This window comes from Arachis stenosperma, chromosome 10, assembly GCF_014773155.1.
Source record: "Arachis stenosperma cultivar V10309 chromosome 10, arast.V10309.gnm1.PFL2, whole genome shotgun sequence".
Classification (NCBI taxonomy): domain Eukaryota; kingdom Viridiplantae; phylum Streptophyta; class Magnoliopsida; order Fabales; family Fabaceae; genus Arachis; species Arachis stenosperma.
The window spans coordinates 69,599,698-69,615,363 of record NC_080386.1 but is presented as its reverse complement, the minus strand read 5'-3'; the positions used below and the strand labels follow the sequence as shown (position 1 = coordinate 69,615,363).

At 40.1% G+C, this 15,666-nt stretch overlaps 1 non-coding gene across 1 annotated transcript; it reads right to left on the bottom strand.

Moving 5' to 3' along the window:
- Window positions 1-14,158: 14,158 nt before the first annotated feature.
- LOC130959434 (small nucleolar RNA R71) lies at window positions 14,159-14,262 on the bottom strand. The gene has a single exon (XR_009078513.1). It is a non-coding gene; the product is annotated as a small nucleolar RNA R71 (small nucleolar RNA).
- Between the last annotated feature and the right edge of the window lie 1,404 nt (window positions 14,263-15,666).

Genomic DNA, 15,666 nt, shown 5'->3' with positions numbered 1-15,666 from the left:
GCCATGCAACATCCAGACACCCCAAATGACTGCATGAGTGTTGATATCATTGACTCTCTGGTAAGAGAGGTCAATATGGTTGAGAGTCTCGAATCAGAGCTAGAGGACATCTTTAAAGATGTTCAGCCTGACTTGGAGGAATCAGAGAGAATAGTAGAACCTCTGAAAGTCCCTCAGGAAGAGGAGAAACCCCCAAAACCCGAGCTCAAACCATTACCACCATCCCTAAAATATGCATTTTTGGGAGAAGGTGATACCTTCCCTGTAATTATAAGCTCTACCTTAGAGCCACAGGAAGAGGAAGCACTAATTCAAGTGCTAAGGACACACAAGACAGCTCTTGGGTGGTCCATCAGTGATCTCAAGGGCATTAGCCCAGCCAGATGCATGCACAAGATCCTATTGGAGGGTGACGCCAAGCCTGTGGTCCAACCACAAAGGCGGCTGAACCCAGCCATGAAGGAAGTAGTGCAGAAAGAGGTCACTAAGCTACTAGAAGCTGGGATTATTTATCCTATTTCTGATAGCCCCTGGGTGAGCCCTGTCCAAGTTGTCCCTAAGAAAGGCGGCATGACAGTGGTTCATAATGAAAAAAATGAACTGGTTCCTACAAGAACAGTTACTGGGTGGCGTATGTGTATTGATTATAGAAGGCTCAATACAGCTACCAGAAAGGATCATTTTTCTTTACCATTCATAGACCAGATGCTGGAAAGACTGGCAGGTCATGAATACTACTGCTTCCTGGATGGATATTCAGGTTATAATCAAATTGCAGTAGATCCAAAAGATCAAGAGAAAACAACATTCACATGTCCATCTGGAGTATTTGCATACAGAAGGATGCCATTTGGCCTGTGTAATGCACTGCAACCTTTCAGAGGTGCATGCTTTCAATTTTCTCTGATATGGTGGAAAAATTTCTGAAAGTCTTCATGGATGACTTTTCAGTGTTTGGAGACTCATTCAGCTCCTGCCTTAACCATTTAGCACTTGTTCTAAAGAGATGCCAAGAGACTAACCTGGTTTTAAACTGGGAGAAGTGTCACTTTATGGTGACTGAAGGAATTATCCTTGGGCACAAAATCTCGAACAAGGGAATAGAGGTGGATCAAGCTAAAGTTGAAGTAATTGAAAAATTACCACCACCCGCCAATGTTAAGGCAATCAAAAGCTTTCTGGGGCATGCAGGATTCTATAGGAGGTTTATAAAGGATTTTTCAAAAATCGCCAAACCTCTGAGCAACCTGCTAGCTGCTGACACGCCATTTATCTTTGATAAAGAGTGTATGCAGGCATTTGAGACTCTAAAAGCTAAATTGGTTACAGCACCAATCATCTCTGCACCAGACTGGACATTGCCATTTGAATTGATGTGTGATGCCAGTGACCATGCCATTGGTGCAGTGTTGGGACAAAGGCATGACAAGCTTCTGCACGTCATTTACTATGCCAGCCATGTTTTAAATGACGCACAGAAGAATTACACAACCACAGAAAAAGAGCTTCTTGCAGTGGTTTACGCCATTGACAAATTCAGATCATATTTAGTAGGATCAAAAGTGATTGTGTATACTGATCATGCTGCTCTTAAATATCTACTCACAAAGCAGGATTCAAAGCCCAGACTTATAAGATGGGTGTTGCTTCTGCAAGAGTTTGATATAGAAATAAGAGACAGAAAAGGGACAGAGAATCAAGTAGTAGATCACCTGTCCCGAATAGAACCAGTAGAAGGGGCGTCCCTCCCTTTCACTGAGATCTCTAAAACCTTTCCAGATGAACAACTCTTTGCCTTCCAGGAAGTGCCATGGTTTGTAGATATCGCAAACTACAAGGCAGTAAGATTCATACCCAAAGAGTACAGTAGGCTGCAATCAAAGAAATTGATCACAGATGCAAAGTACTATCTTTGGGATGAACCATATCTCTTCAAGAGATGTGCAGACGGAGTAATCCGTAGATGTGTGCCTAAGGAAGAAGCACAGAAAATTCTATGGCACTGCCATGGATCACAGTATGGAGGACATTTTGGAGGTGAGCGAACAGCCACAAGAGTCCTCCAATGTGGCTTCTACTGGCCTACTCTCTATAAAGATTCCCGAGCATTCGTACTTAATTGTGACAGTTGCCAAAGATCTGGCAATCTGCCTCACAGTTATGCCATACCTCAGCAAGGGATCTTGGAGATTGAGTTGTTTGATGTATGGGGTATTGACTTTATGGGACCCTTCCCACCATCATACTCAAACACTTATATTCTGGTGGCAGTGGATTATGTATCCAAATGGGTGGAAGCTATTGCAACACCCACCAATGACACTAAAACAGTGTTAAAATTCCTCCAGAAACACATCTTCAGCAGATTTGGTACCCCTAGAGTATTAATCAGTGATGGGGGCACTCATTTCTGCAATAAACAGCTTTACTCTGCTTTGGTTCGTTATGGAGTTAGCCACAGGGTAGCTACTCCATATCACCCACAAACTAATGGGCAAGCTGAAGTCTCAAATAGAGAACTCAAAAGAATCCTGGAACGGACTGTAATTAACCGTAGAAAGGATTGGGCAAGGAGCTTGGATGATGCTCTGTGGGCATACAGAACAGCATTCAAGACCCCTATAGGGACCTCTCCATACCAGCTTGTGTATGGAAAGGCATGTCACTTGCCAGTGGAATTGGAACATAAGGCCTACTGGGCAACCAGATTCCTAAACCTTGACGCCAAGTTAGCTGGAGAAAAATGATTGCTTCAGTTAAATGAGCTAGAGGAATTTAGACTCAATGCTTTCGAGAATGCAAAAATTTACAAGGAGAAAGCGAAAAGATGGCATGATAAGAAATTGTCATCCAGAGTCTTTGAGCCGGGGCAGAAAGTTCTGCTATTTAATTCTAGGCTCAAATTATTCCCCGAGAAATTAAAATCCCAGTGGAGAGGTCCATATGTAATTACAAGTGTATCACCATATGGATACGTAGAGCTTCAGGATAATGACTCTAACAAAAAGTTCATTGTTAATGGACAGAGAATTAAACATTATCTTGAAAGCAACTTCGAGCAAGAATGCTCAAAACTGAGACTTGATTAGAGCTCAGTGGTAGTCCAGCTAAAGACAATAAAGAAGCGCTTGCTGGGAGGCAACCCAGCCATTTACAAAGTTTATTTACTAATTAAATAAATTTCCTTTTTTTACAGGTATGTGTCCAAGTATCTTCAAAGGGTAAAAATAGCAATTGATTGAATTCACAGAGTTACAGGGAAATTTGGAAGATCACTGGCGTGAAAAAGCCAGTAAGAAACATTTTGGGCGTTGAACGCCCAAAAGAAGCACCCACTGGGCGTTCAACGCCAGTAAGGGTAGCCATCTGGGCGTTAAACGCCAGAAAGGAGCATCTTCTGGGCGTTGAACGCCAGAAAGAAGCACCTTCTGGGTGTTTAACGCCAGATTGTTAGCATCCTGGGCGTTCAAAAAAACACCCAGTGACAAAGGACTTCCTGGCGTTCAACGCCAGAAAGAAGCATCAGCTGGGCGTTGAACGCCCAGGAGAAGCAGCATTTGGGCGTTGAACGCCCAAAACATGCATCATTTGGGCGTTTAACGCCAGGATGGTGGGGAGGAGGTAAAATTCGTTTTTCTTCACAAATTTTTCTAAATTTTTATGTTTCAATTCATGATTTCTTGCATAAACATGTTTCAAAATGTCATCCTTCAAAATCAAATTAGTTTTCTAAGAACCCTAACTTCTAAAATTCCTTTTTCAAAAATATCAAATGTATCTTAATTCATAAACACAAATCTTTTTCCAATCCAATTCTTTTTCAAATATTTTTAATTTCTTCTCATATCTTTTTCAACTCATCTTATCTTTTTTTTCGAAACTACCTCTCCTTCTACTCCTATCCTTTTCTTTCTTTTGCTTGAGGACAAGCAAACCTCTAAGTTTGGTGTGATTTGCCATGATCACTGAGCTAAAACTCATTAAGATCATGGCACCTAAGAGAACAGGAAGAGCAAGGATGTGAACTTAAGGGAGCTGAAGCGTCAGAAATTAATTCTTGAAGGCACCCCACAGACTAGAGGAACATTCACTTTCCAAAATACAGGTTGTTAAGTTCTAATTCTAGCTTTAACTCTGTGATAGTATTATTATAGGATTTTACCTTAGAAGTTATATAGGAGTAGTAGTAATTAGCATATCTATTTTGGCTTTATTTCCAATTAAGTTATAACTTATTTTTCTCATCATCATCAAACATGAATAAAATAGTAGATTTGTAGAATAAAGAGGCAATTTAATTTTTTCGAGTTCTTAATAAGGAAAATTCTAATTATTTATATGTGGTGGCAATACTTTTTGTCTTCTGAATGAATGCTTGAACAGTGCATATTTTTGATATTGAATTTTATGAATGTTAAAATTGTTGGCTCCTGAAAGAATGATGAACAAGAGAAATGTTATTGATGATCTGAAAAATCATGAAATTGATTCTTGAAGCAAGAAAAAGCAGTGAAAAAAAAAATTTCTTGCGAAAAAAAAATGCCAAAAAGAGAGAAAGAAAAAGCAAGCAGAAAAAGCTGATAGCCCTTAAAACCAAAAGACAAGGGTAAAAAGGATCCAAGACTTTGAGCATTAATGGATAGGAGGGCCCAAGGAAATAAATCCAGGCCTAAGCGGCTAAATCAAGCTGTCCCTAACCATGTGCTTGTGGCATGCAGGTCCAAGTGAAGAGCTTGAGACTGAGTAGTTAAAGTCATGATCCAAAGCAAAAGAGTGTGCTTAAGAACTCTGGACACCTCTAATTGGGGACTCTAGCAAAGCTGAGTCACAATCTGAAAAGGTTCACCCAATTATGTGTCTGTGGCATTTATGTATCCGGTGGTAATACTCGAAAACAAAGTGCTTAGGGCCACGACCAAGACTTATAAAGTAGCTGTGTTCAAGAATCAACATACTAAACTAGGAGAATCAATAATACTATCTGAATTCTGAGTTCCTATGGATGCCAACCATTCTGAATTTCAAAAGATAAAGTGAGATGCCAAAACTGTTCAGAAGCAAAAAGCTACTAGTCCCGCTCATCTAATTAGAATCTGAGCTTCACTTGAAACTCTGAGATATTATTGTTTCTTAATTTCTTTTCATCCTATTTTATTTATCTAGTCGCTTGAGGACAAGCAACAGTTTAAGTTTGGTGTTGTGATGAGCGGATATTTTATACGCTTTTTGGGGGTAATTTCATGTAGATTTTAGCATGTTTTAATTAGTTTTTAGTTAAATGTTATTAGTTTTTAGGAAAAAATCATATTTCTGGACTTTACTATGAGTGTGTGTATTTTTCTATGATTTCAGGTATTTTCTGGCTGAAATTGAGGAAGCTGAGCAAAAATTTGACTTAGGCTGAAAAAGGACTGCTGATGCTGTTGGATCCTGACCTCCCTGCACTCGAAATGGATTTTCTGGAGCTACAGGAGTCCAATTGGCGCGCTCTGAACGGCGTTGGAAAGTAAACATCCAGGGCTTTCCAGCAATATATAATAGTCCATACTTTGTGTGAAGATAGATGACGTAACTTGGTGTTGAATGCCAAGTACATGCTGCTGTCTGGAGTTAAATGCCAGAAAAACGTCATGATCCGGAGTTGAACGCCCAAAACACGTCATAACTTGGAGTTTAACTCCAAGAAAAGCCTCTACCCGTGGATAGCTTTAGTCTCAGCCCCAGCACACACCAAGTGGGCCCCAGAAGTGGATTTCTGCACCAATTATCTTAGTTTACTCATATTCTGTAAACCTAGGTTACTAGTTTATTATTTAAACAACTTTTAGAGAATTATTTTGTACCTCATGACATTTTCAGATCTGAATTACATACTTTTTGACGGCATGAGTCTCTAAACTCCATTGTTGGGGGTGAGGAGCTCTGCAGCGTCCCGATGAATTAATGCAATTGTTTCTATTTCACTCAAACGTGTGTATGGTCCGATCTAAGATGTTTATTCGCGCTTAATTATGAAGGAGGTGATGATCCGTGACACTCATCACCCCCTTTAATCCATGAACGTGTGCCTGACAAACACCTCTGTTCTACATCAGATTGAATGAGCTTCTCTTAGATTCCTTAATCAGAATCTCCGCTGTATAAGCTAGAATTGATGGTGGCCACTCTTGAGAATCCGAAAGGTCTAAACCTTGTCTGTGGTATTCCGAGTAGGATTCAAGGATTGAATGGCTGTGACGCGCTTCAAACTCGCGATTGCTGGGCGTGATGACAAACGAAAAAGGATCAATGGATCCTATTCCAACATGATCGAGAACCAACAGTTGATTAGCCGTGCTGTGACAGAGCATAGGAACGTTTTCACTGAGAGGATGGGAGGTAGCCACTGACAATGGTGACACCCTACATACAGCTTGCCGTAGACGTGCTTTACAAACAATTGAGTTGAATATTACATTGCAGAAATTCAGAGGACAAGGCATCTCCAAAACTCCAACATATTTCTCATTACTGCACAACAAGTAACGATTCTATTCCCTCTTCTTTTTCCAATCTAATAATTCCAACTGATAATTTTAATTAATATCCTGACTAAGAATAAGAAAATAAACATAGCTCGTTTCAACAAGAATAATCTCCGTGGGATCGACCCTTACTCACGTAAGGTATTACTTGGACGACCCAGTGCACTTGCTGGTTAGTTGTATGGATTGCAAAAGTGTGATTGCAATTTCGTGCACCAGTCCACCATATAGTGCCATATATGCTTGGAAAGCTCTTGATTTCTACTTTCCAATGCTTTTAGAATCACCTCATTTGGAGCTCTATAGCTCAAGTTATTCTTGTTGGAAGTATACCCCTTTAGGCTGTGGGGAGCAACGTTTCCAGCAACGTTGGAGCACCAACTTTGGCTCCAACGTTGCTTCCCTTTGCCTCCTTTCATGGCCTTCTTGTTGCCTCTTTGTCATCCCTTTTCTTAGCTTATTTTATGCCTTTTTTGCTTCTTTTTCTTCTTATTTCCTACAAATTTTATAAAATCAAAGGATCAAAAAAATATACCAATTAAGCACAAAAGCAATCAATATTTAAGCACAAATAATCAATTTCTTGTATGAAAAAGCATAGAAAAACATGACATGGTGACATGTCATTAGTGAAAAGATAAAATGGCTGGGTGACACATACACGTGGGTCAGGCGTACGCGTGGGGTGGGTTGTGCGCCAGGCTCACCACTCGTGCAGTTCCAGCACAACTCTCAGGAAAAATGTACTAGAGAGCAAAATCCAATATGACGCGTGCGCGTGGCCGTCGGACAATTTTTTTTTATATCAACAAGGTATCAAATTAATGCCAAACATTATTAAACCAGTATAACCATAACTTAAACCAAATAATCCTAACTAAAAATAAAAATTCAATTTATTACCAACATAAATAAAAGAGAAAATAGGAAGAGTTTACCATGGTGGGTGTCTTCCACGTAGCACTTTTAGTGAAAATCCTTAAGTTGGACATTTGGTGAGCTCCTTGTCATGGTGGCTTGTGCTTGAATTCATCTTGAAACTTCCACCAATGCTTAGACTTCCAATAAGCTCAAACATTTCCAAGTGAATTCACCAAGTCTTGATGAAGTTCTTCACAAGCTTTGAGCTCCCAAAGTTGATCCTTTTGTATGCCGGGATCCCAAATCTTGTTCCTACACCCGTCTCTAAGTTGATCATCATTGTTCCAACCGGGTGGCAAGTGATCCGAATTCTCACTGAGGTATCCCAACAACTTCCTAGACCCAATCAATTGACAACTATTCCAACCATTGCACTTAGGCCTTGAACATCCAACCATAACGAACCTAGAATTGTGTTGCCAACTACTAACCATCTCCCTTTTACTCTTACAACCACAAAGAGCTCTAAGTTATCCATCCATCTCTAGCAAACCGTATGCAAGCAAGAAATTAAAGCGTAAGGGGAAGATATTTACCCACTTGAATGAAAGGATGGATGGTGATGGCCTCGGGAGAGGTGTCTCCAATGTCAGCCTTGCCAATGTATGCTTCACTCTCTTGGACTCCTCTTTGATGATCTCCACCTGTTGACAAGCTTCTTCAACATTAACCTCTTCTTCAAGTCCAATGGTAGAGGATTTAATTGTAGATAAAAACTCATCAATTATTGAATCCATCTCATGATCAACCTCCTCAAAGTCTTCAACCATGATATGCCTTGGAGGTTGTACACCTTCCTCAACATCAAATTCAAACGTCTTGGAAGGAGGCTCTATGACTTGAGTTTCCCATAGAGGTTCCGCATCTCCTAAGTCTTCAACCACCTCTTCTTTTTCGATAATTTTGGCTTTCTCCACTTGCTCTAGTATGAAATGAAACTCCTCCTTGATGTCTTCCACCTCATTGATCAAGTCATGTGTTGGAGGGTGTGCACATTCCTCCTTATCATTGGCTTCACATCCGATGGAAGAAGCTTTAACAAGATTCTGAATGTCACTTGGTGTAGAGTTGTCTTCAATGATGGAACTTCCCTCTTGTTCAACCTCCCCTACATCTTCAACTATTTTTCATCTTCAAAGGTCTCTTCTACCTCCACCTTTGGGCCTTGTCTTGCTTTTCTTGAAGTATGGATGTGTGAATCTGATCCATTAAGTTCCTAAGATGATCATTTCTTTCTTGTTCTATGTCACTAGCATAATAGGGATCATGTTGCTCTTGGATTGATAGATATGGATGTTCTTTCATAAAGGGTGGTGGTGGGATGGAGAGATCATTATGTGGATCCACATGGGATATAAGAGCTTGGAGAGTCGAGTTGAGACCGGTGAGAGTAGAGGTAAGTGTGGTTTGAAGCTCCCTTTGCCCTTGGCAAATTATGCTAAAGGTATCATCTATGGGAGCTTGAGGTAGATAGGAGGGTTCATTTGTTTGGACAAATGTCTCATAATACGAAGGTGGTTCTTCTTGATAAGGATATGGAGATGGTGTATATTGAGGTGGTGGTTCTTGGGGTAATTGTGTTGGAATGGAGTGGTTCTATTTTTCACATTGTATGGTTCATATGATGGTTGGTATGGTAGATAAAGGTTAGGGTCATATGGAGGTGAATGGTGGAAAGGGGCTTGTGAGTATGGTAGTTCAAAACTATGTTGAGGAGGGGGGTCATAGGCATATGGTGGTGGTTGTTGATAATCATGAGGAGGTCCACCATAGTGATCGGGTTAGTATGCATCTTGGAATGGTTCTTGATCATAGTATTTTGGTGGAGGTTGTTGCCATGAAGGTTGTCCATAAGCTTGAGGCTCCTCCCACCTTTGATTGTTCCATCCTTGATGCATGTTCTCATTGTAGCTTCCATTCCCTACAACATAATTTGAACCAAACTCATAGCCAAAGGGGTGAGAATTCATGGTAACAAGAGAGAATAAAAACAAATACTAACAAAAACTAATGAAAATAAAGTCCTAAAACTAGAAAAAAACTAACAAAAAAACAAAAGGCAAACATATTCACAATATTCACAATAACCAATAATAAGGCACACATTTGCAATTCCCTGGCAACGGCGCCAAAAATTTGACGGAGGAAAAATGTCGGTAAAGATTTTCACAAAATGTTAAGTTGCAAGTATAGTTCTAAACCAACAATTAAACCTCAATCAATATTTAAATTTTTTGTCACTTAAGCAAACCCAATAAAATTTATCAAAGTATTTAAACCTCGGGTCGTCTCTCAAGGAATTGTAGGGAAGTGTGTTTATTATTGATTATGGAAAAGTATTTTTGGGGTTTTTAAATGTTGAACAAGGAATATAAATGACAAGAAAATAAATTAACAACTAAGTAAGCTCTTAGCGAGGAAAGAGAATTAGAAGTTCTATCCTAATTATCATCGTCAATTGCGATGGTAAATGTGAATTGCCTTCACTTAGTTAACCTCAAACCAATGGAGGAAGGTCAAGTGCATACAATCAACTTGAGTTCACAAGTCCTAGTCAACTCATAGTGAGAGACTAGATTTAGTGAAGTTCAAGCTAATCGGCAATCTTCAATTACTATTCAACAAAAGGGTTTTGGTAACTCAAGAGTCTCTAATCGATCAATCCAAGTTAAGAACATAAAAGTCTAATTTAAAATCCAACCAAGAATTTTATCAAACACTTGAAAGGCACAAAATAGAGAATTAATAAGAGATAATCAAATCTAAACAACCAATTGCAAATATAAATGACTAACAATTAAAGAGAGTAACAATAAACATAGAGAACATAAATTTTGTAAGGTCCCACATCGGTTGGGGAGGGGAACGAAGCATGCCTTATAAGGGTGTGGATACCTCTCCCTAGTATGACGCGTTTTGACGAGTGAGTGTGGGAGTTTTGGCTATCATCCCTCGTCAAAGGTAAAACCGTGATGCCTTGTGTGCCAAAGCTGACAATATCGTGCTAGCGGGTGGTCTGGGCTGTTACAGATGGTATCAGAGCCAGAGCTCGGATCGATGTGCCAGCGAGGGCGCTGGGCTCCCTTAGGGGGGTGGATTGTAAGGTCCCACATCGGTTGGGGAAGGGAATGAAGCATGCCTTATAAGGGTGTGGATACCTCTCCCTAGCATGATGCGTTTTGACAAGTGAGTGTGGGGGGTTTTGGTTATCATCCCTATCGTCAAAGGCAAAACCGTGAGGCCTTGTGTGCCAAAGCGGACAATATCGTGCTAGCGGGTGGTCTGGGCTGTTACAAATTTCATTAAGAGAAACCAAACATAACAGGAGATCATCAACATAAAAAAGGTAAAAAAGGGAAATTAACAAGTGAAGAAGATGAACTAAAGTGCTTAAACAAGTAAAAGTAAGAGAAAGCTAATTTAAAGGAAAATTAAACCTGAACCTAAGGACAAATTGGAAGAAGAAATCCTAATCCTAGAGAGAGGACAGAGCCTCTCTCTAGAAGACTATATCTAAAACCCAATGTGTGTGTAGAAAAGTTGAATGATTGAATCCCCTCTCATAGCTTCACTCTGCAGCCTCTAATATGAGTTTTTGGGCTTGAAACTGGGTCCTAATCAGCCCAAAAATCGCCCCCAACGTTTTCTATAAATTGTAGCACGTGACGCTCTGTGATGCCAGGGCATCTAGGCCAGTTTCACTGACCTTTTGTTTACTGTTTTAGGGTAGTTTCATGCATTTTCTTAGTGAATAAGGCAAGTTTTGGATGAAAATACACTTACACCTTGATTCAAGCAACTATTGTGAATTTTTACATGATTTTATAAGGATTTTGCAAGGATTGACTGACAAATTGATGATGTATAATCTCATGACTTGGGCTAGAGCTTTGATGCACTTTATTTGCTTGATTTCAGGATAAAGGAAGCAAGGAAGAACCACGTTAATAGCCATGTTAATCTAGTTAACGTGGCTACTAACGTGGAATGGGAATGAGCTTGCAACGTTAATAAGAAAAGTGATCACCAATAACGCCTGCGAAGCCATCATAAGCCCACGTTAATTGCCATGTTAACTAGGTTAACGTGGTAGTTAACGTGGAGATAAAGAGAGCTCCAGCATTAGTGGTAAATGTGAACACCATTAACGCTCCAAAAGTTGGCAATTAGCCACGTTAAGAGTCACGTTAACTTAGTTAACGTGAACTCTAACGTGGAAGGGAGGAACAATGCCAACGTTAGTGACACTCACCTTTGTCACTAACGTTGGATCATGCTAGCATTGCCCACGTTAGTGATCACATTAAGACCACTAACGTGAAAGTTAACGTGGAGCTAAGATTGATGAGCCAACGTTAGTGATACTCACCTTTGTCACTAACGTTGGAAATGGCATTCACTACCACGTTAGTGGCCACGTTAACTTAGTTAACGTGAACTCTAACGTGGAGAGTAGGGGTGTTTGGAGCGTTAGTGACAAAGGTAAGTGTCTCTAACGCTCTCGAAGATGAGGCATGCCCACGTTAAGAGCCACGTTAGTTATACTAACGTGAACTCTAACGTAGGGACAAGGGACACAAGGCAACGTTATTGGAAAAGGTGATTTCCAATAACGCTTGCGAAGGTTCATAAGGCAACGTTAGTGGTCACGTTAGTGCCATTAACGTTGAAGTTAACATGGACTATATGGGGTTGGAATGTTAGTGAAAAAGGTGATTGCCACTAACGTTCTCGAACCCACAATTTCACTTAACGTTAACATCACTAATGCCCATGCCTAACTCACACTTTTCTGCAAACTGAGCCCACTAAAGATTGTAACTGCTTTAACTCAAGATCTAAGGCCCACATCCAAGACTTGAAGAACTCACTAGAAGATCAAGAAGAGTAGTATATATAGGAGTAGTTTTGAACTATAGAGGAGCTTGGCACTTTGGAGAACTACCTTTTGTATATTTACTTATCTGCATTTTCTAGCTAAGCATGTATTCTTTTCTGCCATTTTCCATTTCTAGAGCTATGAACAACTAAACCCCTTTCATTGGGTTAGGGAGCTCTGTTGTAATTTGATGGATCAATTATAGTTTTCATTCTTCTTCTTCTTTCCTCTCTTTTGATTTACTAGAAAGCTTTCAATCTTAATTCAATTGGTTGGTTGTCTTGGAAAAGTAACTCTCCATAATTGGATCTCCTCTGAGCCTTGGAAAAGGGATGAGGAGATCATGCTAGAAATGCTTTCCCATTTTGGACCAAATTGGGGTCTGGGCGGATATAGTGACATGTAATCCTCCCAACACTTTGATTTGGAAATACATGTGGTATAATCAGTGACCACACTTTATCTCTTCTCATGAGCAATTAAATCAAGGAATTGGGCAATTGTTCAAGCTTAGAGAGATTGGGTTGCCAAGGAATTGGAACCCAATCACTTAAGATTGCCAAGGAGATCAATAGATGCTTTGATTGAGGAAGAGATGAAAATGAATTTGATCCGAAGAATACAACATCTCTTGAGCCCAATGAATTCCCCATCTCTTATCTTACCCATTCTCTTTACTTTCTGCCATTTATTTCCATGTTCATCTCCCCGACTTCCCATTTAAGATTCTGCACTTTATTTTCTGCTATTTACTTTCCCACCATTTAATTTTCTGCAATTCTCAAACTACACTCTTTTTAGCTCAACTAGCATATTCTTCCAACTAAAGTTGCTTGACCAATCAATCCCTGTGGGATTCGACCTCACTCTATTGTGAGTTTTTACTTGACAACAATTCGGTATACTTGCCGAAGGGAAATTTGTTGAGAGACAAGTTTTCATGCATCAAGTTTATGGCGCCGTTGCCGGGGATTGATTTTGTATCAACAATGATTAAGTTGGAAGTTCACTAGATTGAGAATTTTTTTATTTTGTTTGTTTACTTTATCTAGTCATTTACCTTCAGTTTATTTAGTTTCTTCCCCATCCCCTATACCCTCTTTGTTTTCTTCCTTTCTCTGTTATTATTTATAATTCTGCTCACTAACCCACTAACTGTTTGATAATTTGCACCACTCACACTAACAATCACTCTAACAAGAATAATCTCTTCATTTTATTTCTTGTTGTGTGCTCTGTTAGTTGTATGACAGGGAGAAGAGGCGGAGCTTCAACTTCCTTTGATTCAGAACCTGAGAGGACCCTCCGGAGACTAAGGAGGGAAGTAAGAGGGAAAGGAGTTGTTGGTGCTGAGGAAGAGGAAGAGTATTTTGAAACAAACATGGAGGAGAATTTGGAAAACAATCATGAAGGAGAAGCTCACAACCATGCCAGAGAAGGCCCTGCAAATCATGCTGGGCAAGAGAGGAGAGTTCTAGGCTCTTACCTCAATCCAAATCCAGGAAACTGTGGAAGTAGCATCCAAAAGCCCACTATACATGCCAACAACTTTGAATTAAAACCCCAGCTCATCACCCTTGTTCAGAACAACTGCTCATTTGGAGGAAGTACCCAAGAAGACCCCAATCAACATCTAACCACCTTCCTGAGAATATGTGACACTGTGAAGTCTAATGGAGTCCATTCAGATGTCTATAGGCTACTTTTGTTCCCTTTTTCTCTCAGGGACAAAGCATCCAAGTGGCTGGAGTCTTTCCCAAAGGAGAGCTTAACAAGTTGGGAAGATGTGGTGAATAAAGTTTTGGCAAGATTCTACCCTCCTCAAAGAATTAACAGGCTGAGAGCTGAGGTGCAAACTTTCTGGCAACAAGATGGTGAAACTCTCTATGAGGCATGAGAGAGATTCAAGGACTTAAGAAGAAGATGCCCACCATACATGTTCAATGAATGGGTCCAACTTCACATTTTCTATGAAGGTCTTTCTTATGAGTCAAAGAAAGCTATAGACCATTCATCAGGAGGCTCTCTAAACAAGAAGAAAACCATTGAAGAAGCCATAGATGTCATTGAGACGATAGCTGAGAATGACTACTTCTATGCTTCTGAAAGAAGCAACACTCGAAGAGTAATGGAGCTGAACCACATGGATGCATTGCTGGCTCAAAATAAGATGATCACCAAGCAGCTAGCAGATCTTACCAAGAAGGTAGAGGAAAACCAAGTTGCAGCAGTCATCACTTCATCACCAGCTCAAGAAGGAGTGAATATAGCAGAAGAAGGTGACTAAGAACAACCCAATTATGTTGGGAACTCACCCAGACAAATCCATGATCCATACTCCAAAACTTACAATTCTGGATGGAGAAATCACCCCAATTTTGGATGGGGGAATCAACAAGACCAAGGCCAAGACCAGAGACGTCATAACCACAATCCCAACAACAATGCAACTCACCAACATACCTCACAGAGATCCTATCAACACCCACCTAATCACCCTTCTCAACCACCTAGTTTCAACTCACCATCACCAACCGAAGATAGACTCTCCAAGATTGAGACTCTACTTGAAAGCATATGTAAGGAAATTTAAGACAGTAAAGTTTTCTGGGAAGAAGTGCGATCCAATATGCAAAATCAAGATGCTGCCATCAAGAAACTTGAAACACAAATTGGCTACCTATTCAAGCAAACCCCTGGTTACATTACTCACAGAAACATCAATTCAACTCCAAGGGAGGAGTGTCAAGCTATCACCCTCAGAAGTGGGAGGGAATTGAGCGAAACCCACAAGAAACTGCTAGAGAATAACTCGGATAAAGAAGAAAAGGGACAAGAGGAAATGCAAGTTGGTGGATGAAATTGTGATCACATCAATGTAGTATTCTTTGTTGTTGTATGGAATCATTATTATGGCACCTATGTGTGGACACAACTCCGTTCAACTAACCAGCAAATGTACTGGGTCGTCCAAGTAATACCTTACGTGAGTAAGGGTCGATCCCACAGAGATTGTTGGTATGAAGCAAGCTATGGTCATCTTGTAAATCCCAGTCAGGAGGATAAAATTATGGAATTTAGAAAATCAAATATGATTAATAAAAATAAACAGAAAATAAAATAGGATAGAAATACTTATGTAAATTAATAGTGGGAATTTCGGATAGGCGTGTGGAGATGCTAGAATCCTTTCGAATCTCTACTTTCTTATTCCTTTCATCCAATCCTTCTTACTCCTTTCCATGGCAAGCTGTATGTAGGGCATCACCATCATCAATGGCTACTTTTAATCCTCTCGGGAAAATGGTCCTATGCGCTGTCACTGCACGGCTAATCGTCTGG